The 9,850-nt window shown below is 35.9% G+C and overlaps 1 protein-coding gene across 1 annotated transcript in view; it reads left to right on the top strand.

Annotated features, from left to right (window-relative positions):
• Nucleotides 1-243: 243 nt before the first annotated feature.
• LOC101738582 (gamma-aminobutyric acid type B receptor subunit 2) overlaps nucleotides 244-9,850 on the top strand; it is a 115,170-nt gene continuing 105,563 nt past the window's right edge. The window contains exon 1 of the mRNA XM_012693100.4: nucleotides 244-486. The gene's annotated coding sequence lies outside the window, so the exon portion shown is untranslated. The remainder of the gene's footprint in view (nucleotides 487-9,850) is intronic.

The following is a 9,850-nucleotide window of genomic DNA, read 5'->3' as shown; positions in this document are numbered from 1 at the left end:
GGCTCATCAGACGCTCTACCACCAGTAAAACCATGTAGCCAGCACTACACTTCACACAACACCAAATGAAACAAAAATGAAACTATAAAACTACCAGTTTGATAAATCATTTTAAATTACAGAATATAAACAAGGACTGAGTGAGAAAAAACCGTGCAAATCTTCAGAGGATAAATTTAATAATACTGGATATTATTCTGATATTTACGCCGTATTCCGTCGTAGCTGCTGCTACTCGCGCTCAGTCACTTCGTAGCGCTCGTAGCGGTTGTACGGTGCGCTTCTACGCGTAGCGCTACGAGAATTCTACTAGACGCGATGTTGATTAGAATCCTAATACAAATTTAATTGGTAACCAAAACTTGATGAAAGAAAATTTGAGATTCGCTGTTAAAATGAGTGCGTAACAATATTTTGAAGAAAATGTGATCAAAAACAATTAAATCATGTCGATTTGTTGCACGTGCTTTGAATATTGCGAGAACGGTAAGGCTTATTTTGATTTTGTATCTTATTTATTTATGTTTTCAAAAGTCGTAAAAATTCTTATGCCTTATTATTATTCTTAAAATTTATTTTATCTACTAATATATAATAACAGTATTATAGTTCTCATTATTCGAATAATTTGCAGTTAAAATGGACAAAAAAAACGCGTTTTTCTTTGTTTTTCATGGATTGATCAAAACTCGAAACGCAACAGAATTTTAGCAATTACTATATAGCATTTTGAGAGCCTCTATCTCTATAGAGGCTCTGAAAATGCTATATTTATTTGCGTTTCATATCACGCGAAAATGTAATGTAATCATTTTTAATTTATAACTAAACGAAGTTCAAAAAAGCTTTAAGCTGCATACACGGGAAATCTATGATATTCAGATAAAATATATTTCGATTCACATTCTGCTCTCTGTACACGAAATTTATTAAAAGCTTTTTATTAATATTTTTTTAATTTTTTTTTGTTTTTTTTTTCGGAATGAAATGCATAGGACTCTACTCCACGCTCAGTTTACTAGTAGAGAATTCTTTAGGCATTAAATCAGCCACTGTACTCTTGTGCGTTAAGTTGGATAAATAAATACAGCAAATATTGACGTCACCATTACTTTTAAATACTTCAAGCTGTTCAACTCTTCCATTTACTTCCATTATTAGAATTAGCTAACTTATCTACGAAATACTCATTGATTTTTCTTAAGATTTTGAAACCGGTGGTGGAGTTTCATTTATGGACTAAAGTGTAAATTTTGCCTTCACCAAACCGTTTTATTCCTTCGCCGTGGAAACCTTTACTTTTATATTGTAATTTGTTTCGTAGACAGATGATCGAATCAATTACAATGTCAATCCAGCCTCCCTTTTGGAGACATTAAGTCTAATAATAAGACGGCAACGGTGTGGGATGTACTCAAATCGAATCCCTGAGCAATTAGTACTCAGTAAGTGTATCCATATACTCAAGTCAGCAATTAGCACTGAGTAATTGTATCTATATACTCAAATCTGAGATCAATTCTGAAGTCGTCGTGGCCTAAAGGATAAGACGTCTGGTGCATTCGTGTTGAAGCGATGCACCGGTGTTCGAATCCCGCAGGCGGGTACCAATTTTTCTAATGAAATATGTACTCAACAAATGTTCACGATTAACTTCCACGGTGAAGGAAATAGCATCGTGTAATAAAAATCAAACCCGCAAAATAATAATTTGTGTAATTACTGGTGGTAGGACCTCTTGTGAGTCCGCACGGTTAAGTACCACCATTCCGCCTATTTCTGCCGTCAAGCAGTAACGCCTTTCGGTTTGAAGGGTGGGGCAGCCGTTGTAACTATACTAAGACCTTAGAATTTATATCTCAAGGTGTGCTGTGAGCTCATCCAAACATCTAAGCAATAAAAAAAAACTTACACGATCCATTAAGAAACATTACTAGAGGAAGCATCTTATATTAAAGCTGTGACTAAAATATAGATGAAGAAAACCTAAGTCGTCCGTTATCACCAAAACTGTAAACTAATCGAAAAGTCTAAAATAAAAAATAGTTACAGTAAAAACGCGAAAATAATACGTAAAAGTAGCTTTGTGTCTGCGACTCGGAAAATCTAAAGGGAATGCCGTAACATTCACTTTAGTTACATCAATTAATGATTGTGGGAATTTATCGGACTTCTGTAACTAATATGACGATGAAAGTATTATACTTTATTCCTTAATAACCTATTAGACTCTTACATACAGCATTGTGAAGCTAATATGAGAGCAGAAAAATTCGAGTCACGCACTGACTTGAATCCGCCTCATATTCACCGTGTACCAGTGAGGATCAACCCACCTCCATAAACGTCTTAATGCCCTGGTTTTCGTCTCATACTATATCTAATATTTTTCGTTCGTCAGATAAATATTTAATGTCATTCCCGAAGGTGTTCTCTGAGCTTGTCTCGCCCGTTGTTGTTCGAGCTACGTGTTTATGTTTTGGATTTCTGACTTCGGCAACTAGCCTTACACTAAGGCCTTAGGTAAACATTCACGTGATGCGTTACATTCCTGTTTCGCATTTTTTTTATTGCTTAGATGGGTGGACGAGTTCACAGCCCACCTGGTGTGTTACTACAGCTTGCCAAACTACAGCTATGATGTCTTCGAATACTGAAGAACAACCGATACTATAAAATTATTCCTTAAACTAAATATTTTGTCCAACTTTGGCTGTATATGTGATGATGTAGACACAACAAACTACAGCTATGATGTCTTTGAATACGGGTAGTAAAACAGCTGATATCAGTTCGAACAATCGTACTGTTTATTTCTACTATGAAACAACTTCTGAATTAAATGATGGCATCTAGAATCTATATATTAATACGTGAAGCAAAAACTTTGTATCCCTTTTTACGAAAAGTGCGCGAACGGAGGAGTATAAAATTTTGCACACTTATAGAGAATATAGAGAAGAAGTGCACAATGCTAATATTTTTTTTAAATAATGCATAAAAGATACATTTAATCAATAAACAAAACATTACACACACTATATATATACCATTTGAAGCAACACGCATGCATACTATTTATTGACAAACTTTTGTTCTTGGCATCTGTTGTCAAATTGAGAATAGATTAAATATATATATTGTTTGTCTTTGTTACTATTTTTTATAGTGTAGTCTTGGCAAAATTTGTGATTATAGAAGTGCTCTGAGGAATTGTTCGAGATGATACCGGCATCTCGTTTTTACCATCGCACCGCCCGCCATCGGAGTAGAGTTCATCCGTACTACCTGGAGCCACTGCGGTCATCCACAGTGCGTTTCCAGAGATCTTTTTTGCCACGTACCATCCGGCTATGGAATGAGCTCCCCTCCACGGTGTTTCCCGAGCGCTATGACATGTCCTTCTTCAAACGAGGCTTGTGGAGAGTATTAAGCGGTAGGCAGCGGCTTGGCTCTGCCCCTGGCATTGCTGAAGTCCATGGGCAACGGTAACCACTCACCATCAGGTGGGCCATATGCTCGTCTGCCTATAAGGGCAATAAAAAAAAAAAGTATAAAATACAATCATAATAGTGTACAAACTGACAATTCCAATTAATTATAGTCGAATTTCGACTACTGCGGGACCTCTAATATATTGTTAAGTTGTTATATTTTTTAAATGAATATATGGACCGTTTATTTTGAAAGTGGCGTAAGTCCATTTTCTTTTGTTTCGAGAAAATTAATGGTTACTATATTTGTTGATTTAAAAATACAGGCAAATCATATGAGGTCTGGCTGTGCCACCTACCTCTGTCAATTGGACTTACACCACTTTCATAATCGATGATTATGCAATTTCATTTACCGACCGATTTTAAGTTGTACAAAACATGGGATTTTTTTGAGAAATTAAACACGGACTAGTTATATATAAAAAATTTACATTAAATTAAGCATGAATTACGAGATAGCTCATTTTTCTCAAAAATGGACTTACACCACTTTCATAATAAACGGTCCATATATTATGTAGTGAATATTTTTGTCCAATAAGTTACTACCACTGAAAGCCTTTTATTTATTCCTGACTATTACAATTAGGTACCAATTATAATAACATTATAGGCTTGGTGCTCAATCTTTACTATTCTTCAATCATTGTAATGTATCCTCCCCCTATTAGATTACATATTCATCTTAATTGATCACTCACTTCAGTCGCCGACATATCAAATATCCCGATATTATGTTTGTTTACAAGCTATTGTTGCTTCAGAAAGATTGTCCTATTTTATGTGCTACTTTGGCTTGGTAGTTAAGAAGAGATCGTGGTTAGATCTTATGTAAAAGAAAAATGTATGTGTTTCGTGGAAAGATCAATTGTTGACAAAATACTTGATTTATCAATCTGAACAATTAATTAGTCCTTTATGTGTAAACCAATTAGTTTCTTATCAGTAGCAGCCCAATATATTTTTTTTTAATTTCTGTTTTTATTTCTAACTCTTACCCGAAAAGATAACTGCCTTAACAGTTTGCAACTCACACTGAAAGTCACGTTCTTAAAGTTACCTTTCAATAATATTTATATAAACAATATGATATAATCAATAATCAAAAGAAGTTGTTGAAATAATACTCCGGAATAAAATATATAACGGTTTAATGCAAATAGTAAAAAGAAGAAACACGCTAGGAAAAGGAAAGACGGTGGCGTCACACGTGAGCAAAACAAGAACCATTTTTTGACATTACAGATAATATAAATTATGTTTACAATTCTCCAACAGAAGTCCGCATGGGTAGGTACCACCGCCCTGTCTATTTCTGCCGTAAAGTATTAACGCTTTTGGGTAGGACAGCCGTTGTTTTGTAAAAACTAAAACCTTAGAACTCATATCTCAAGGTGGGTGATGGCATTTAGGTTATAGATATCCATAGGGTCCGGTAACCACTTAACACCAAGAGCTCGTCCACCCATCTAAGCAATAAAAAAACCTCTTAATTAATTCCAGCTTAAGTAGTTTTTACGGTGATTAAGTCGGTTAATCACTACATAGTATAAAACAAAGTCGCTTTCTCTGTCCCTATATCCCTGTGTATGCTCAAATCTTTAAAACTACGCAACGGATTTTGAGGCGGTTTTTGGAGTTTACTCCTTTAGAATCGATTTACATATATAGGCCCGGGGTATGAAAATTATGGGGACCAAAATCGTACTAGCATGTCACACGAAATGCGTTATGCGCCTGATTGCGCATGTCACACGAAATGCGTTATCGCAGGTGACGCCGGGCTGCTGCGCCGGCAGTCCGCCACAAAGCCTCGTACTGATCGCGCGTTTCTCTCATTATTGTATTTTCATATATTTGTTAGTCGTTTGTTTTGTGTCTCGTTAATTTGTTAATAATCTGTAGTGTATCGTGTTGTCGTAATATAGAACTATTTCTCGTATTGTTTCGTTTAATTTTTTATATCCAGTAAACTCCAGTCGTGCGTCGGAGCGGACACACACACTTTTTTTTTTAATAGATAGAGTGATTGAAGAGTTTATATGTATAATATAATAACATCCATGAAATATTGGAGAAATCAATAATAAATTACAGTTTCCGAAGCGAAGCGAGGGCGGGTCGCTGGTATACATATAAATTGCATTTACAAAGTGCCAATTCAATAGTCTGCGAGTGAACTACCGCGAATACAGATAGACTGACACACAAGGGTCCTGATGTTTGCCATTTCAATACGAAACGCTTCAGAGCATTTTAACTGTACCTAACATTTGGAATCACGTTCGGACAGCTTAAGTACTGGCAAACGGATCCCGAAGGACCGCTGTATTTAGATTGAGGTCGGTGACAAAAACAAATTGGATTTCCATTTGACGTGTTGGGACTGTTTTTTTTAATTTTTTTAATGCTTATATCGGTGAACGAGCTCACAGTCCACCTGGTGTGGTTACTGGAGCCCATAGACATCTACAACGTAAATGCGTCACCCATCTTGAGATATAAGTTCTAAGGTCTCAGTATAGTTACAACGGCTGCGCCCACCCTTCAAACCGAAACGCACCACTGATTCACAGCAGAAGCCGTGCGGACTCACAAGAGGTCCTACCACCAGCAAAACGTAAAAGTACGATGTACATTGCGCAGACTTTATCGCTTTGACAGTAGAAAGATTAATTTGCAGGACTGTGTAGGTACTCGTGATACTCGACCAAGCTACTCATTATCAGTTTTGCTAATTAGCAATGGAAAACATGAAAATGCCGCGGTCGAATTTAGAGAATGCCCACCCATTGACTGTTACGATGCTGAAAACATGCTACACGTGCTCAAAACATCTTAACACATTACCAAGAAGGTGAAAGCGGCGATATTGTGGTAGACACTTCAAGTTCGCACACCAAGGTCGTCATGAAGCTCACAGCTTAACGATTCTCGTGAACTTTAACACGAAAGCTTCTCTAATAACCTCGGAGAGCTTCGTGTAAATAGATTTTCAACAATTTTCCCTCTTTGCGAATACAAAATGTATGTTGAACTTTCGATGCGGGATCGAACTTTTGAAACTACGTGCAGCTTAATGTACGTTCGTACATTATAAATGTATATGTTTGGCTTCTGGTCTTATTAGTATTAATACAAATATACCTATATTAATACGTGAAGCAAAAACTTTGTATCCCTTTTTACGAAAATTGCGCGGACGGAGGAGTATGAAATTTTCCACACTTATAGAGAATATAGAGAAGAAGTGCACAATACTAATATTTTTTTCAAATAATGCATAAAAGATACATTAATTCAATAAAGAAAACATTACACACACTACATACCATGTATTTGACGCACACACGCATGCATACTATTTATTGTCAAACTTTTGTTCTTGACGTCTGTTGTCAAATTGAGAATAGATTAAATATTGTTTGTGTTTGTTAATATTTTTTATAGTGTAGTCTTGGCGAAATTTGTGATTATAGAAGTATAAAATACAATCATAATAGTGTACAAACTTACAATTCCAATTAATTATAGTCGAATTTCGACTACTGCGGGACCTCTAGTTAATACAAATTTACAAATTTTGATGACCGCAATCTCTCGGATTTCAGTGAAGACAACTTTTTTTTTCATTTAACACATTCGCGTGAGCTACGTCTTACAACGACGTGTTTGAAAATTATGAAATGGTGCAACGTCACATCTTCATCTCGCATTAAAACTGTATAATCTCAAAACTTACTTATTTTACAGGAGAGTGCTTTAAAGGTTTAAAACATATTATATTTTTAATATTAATCATCTTTGCAACATTTATTTTTTTATTTTTCACCAGTTACATTATCTGTCTTTTAAAGTAAGATAAAATTATGTATTAATTTTGTTAATAGTAGTTAAAACATAGGTAAACTAAAAAAAAACTCAAACTAAACTACGCTCTTTTGACAGTTTGGGACTTACGACAAAGGGAAGATCTTCCACCGAGCGGGTGACTTTTTTGAAAATTGTCGGTAACAAACTACAAGACGACTACGTACTACTAGTACTTTTGGGGATATACGATGAAAGGAAAGATCTTCCACCGAGCGGGTGATATTGCTCGGTAGACCGACGGTCCGAATGTTGTTATTCGGAACTTGTATATATGCGCTTTATCTTGAAAATGTCGTAAGCGAGATTCAGGCATCTGTCAATTATCTTGCGTTGTATGATGGCTATCCGCCACAACAGTATTTGTGAGAAAATACTGGCGATACCAAATGATTCCGCATTTTAACTGAGCTTCGATTATTTTTTGGAAATTGTACACTTTTAATGCGAAAAGACGATTTTATTATGACGGCCTCTAGATTATCATATTTATCTTGTCCGAACGTCTTTGGACGTTTATTTTATAGGCGCATTTACTACCTACTACTTAGCTATGGCGCATTTACTTACCATACTACTACTACTACTTAACGCCGCAATACATTCGATTTTCATAGCCTACATCACCGCGTTCCCTAAAAAAAATCATAATAAGATGTACTTATTGCAGCTAGACGTTTTTAGACGTTGCTAAACTTTGTATGGGTAAAAGGTGCGCCACAGTAGCAATATTCAGAAATGAGGTTTCTCATGCGAACGTGTTAATGTTAACTCTGATTTCTTATATTAATCTGTTTCTTTGGCGGTAGCTAACAAAGAACACAAGACATTTGACAGATGCTTGAATTGTTCTAAGCACTTTTACAAGATATTTTCGCACACATAGAACTTCCGAGCACTGTCATTCGTATCGTCGGTCTACCGAGCGATTCTTCCCGGTGTTGTTTCCTCCGAACATCTACTAACTCAATTTCCATCAGTTTCAAGACATCTAAAACATAGTCCCGATTAAGATAACGCAATAATTCTATTGCTTTTTTGCCCGATATACCCCGACTGGTACCGTTAATTTTAATTTAGAAATTTCTTTCGAAATCCTCTCATGATGGTTTGAAAATTGAAGATCTTTTGTTACTGGTGGTAGGATCTCTTGTGAATCCGCGCGAGTAGGTACCACCACCCTGCCTATTTTTGCCGTGAAGCAGTAATGCGTTTCGGTTCGAAGGTTGGGGCAGCCGCTGTAACTATACTTGAGACCTTAGAACTGATATCTCAAGGTGGGTGGCGCATTTACGTCGTAGATGTCTATGGGCTCCAGTAACCACTTAACATTAGGTGGGCTGTGAGCTCGTTCACTCATTTAAACAATAATAAAAACTCAAAATGATCACGACTTAAAAATTTATAGGCACAATCCACCAATCGTACTGTGAGTATATTGTCCGATGACTTACGAATAATAATATAAAGATCTCCCAAAACAATAATAATATTGCTGCCTTACAAAAATATCAGTGATGCACTCGGCCATAAACTTCATATCCCTTTTAACAAACACATATAGTATGATAAAGATAAGAAGATAGAAAAGCGTTTTCCCGTAATGACATCAATTTTCTTTGCGTAGCACCCTCACGTGGTGTATTACTGGAGTAGATAGAGCACTACAGGTCCATAAACGTGGTTAGAGATGAGGAGAAGCGTTAATTTTGTTCTAATCAGTCGTTTACTGATTGTCGAACGAATTATGTGCCTACGTGGTTAGGTGACACAATCCTGCTATTTTACTACGAAGCAGTTGTGTCTTGAAGGATGAGAAATACAATTGAAAGATTGACGATTGAATTGAACGATTCCCAAAGAGATTGGCGGCATCCGTGTCATCATGATAGACTTCGGGAACTTTCGGGGATATTTGGTGCTTAAAAACACGTGTGGCACTCGGGGACTGCCGCCGTAAAGCTATTGCATAGCATTTTTTATCAACTTATGCAATTGTAATTAGACAATAATAATTTAATATTAAAACAATACAAAATAAGACTGGTTACAGTTGTGTTATTTAATTATTTCACTTCCAATAACGCCCTGAACCATTATTGACCACTACCAAAATAACCCTCTCATCTTGTTAACATAAAGATATTGTGTTAATATCTCAATGCATGTGACACAAGTATTGATTGCGCTAATAAAAACAAACAATTTTCAACAAAAACCGCACGTAACCAACATTAAAACACGAAAAATCGTATTTTTGTTTTACGATGAGACCTTATTTCCATTTCACTTGAAAAACATTTTAAAAAAGTTCCCGCCGTAACTTTGTACGTATACAAAAAAATTAACGCCGAAAAATATGCGGACAACCCAAATAAAATTAGCATAATTTGCGGTAAAGATAATTCATGAAGAAATTAATATTTTTTTTCTTTTTTGTACACTCACCACAAATATATGTGCGATAAAAATGTGTGATGCGT

The sequence above is a fragment of the Bombyx mori genome, chromosome 12 (genome assembly GCF_030269925.1).
Source record: "Bombyx mori chromosome 12, ASM3026992v2".
NCBI classification, from domain to species: domain Eukaryota; kingdom Metazoa; phylum Arthropoda; class Insecta; order Lepidoptera; family Bombycidae; genus Bombyx; species Bombyx mori.
The sequence above is the reverse complement of the archived record's forward strand: the minus strand, read 5'-3'. Positions and strand labels throughout refer to the sequence as shown.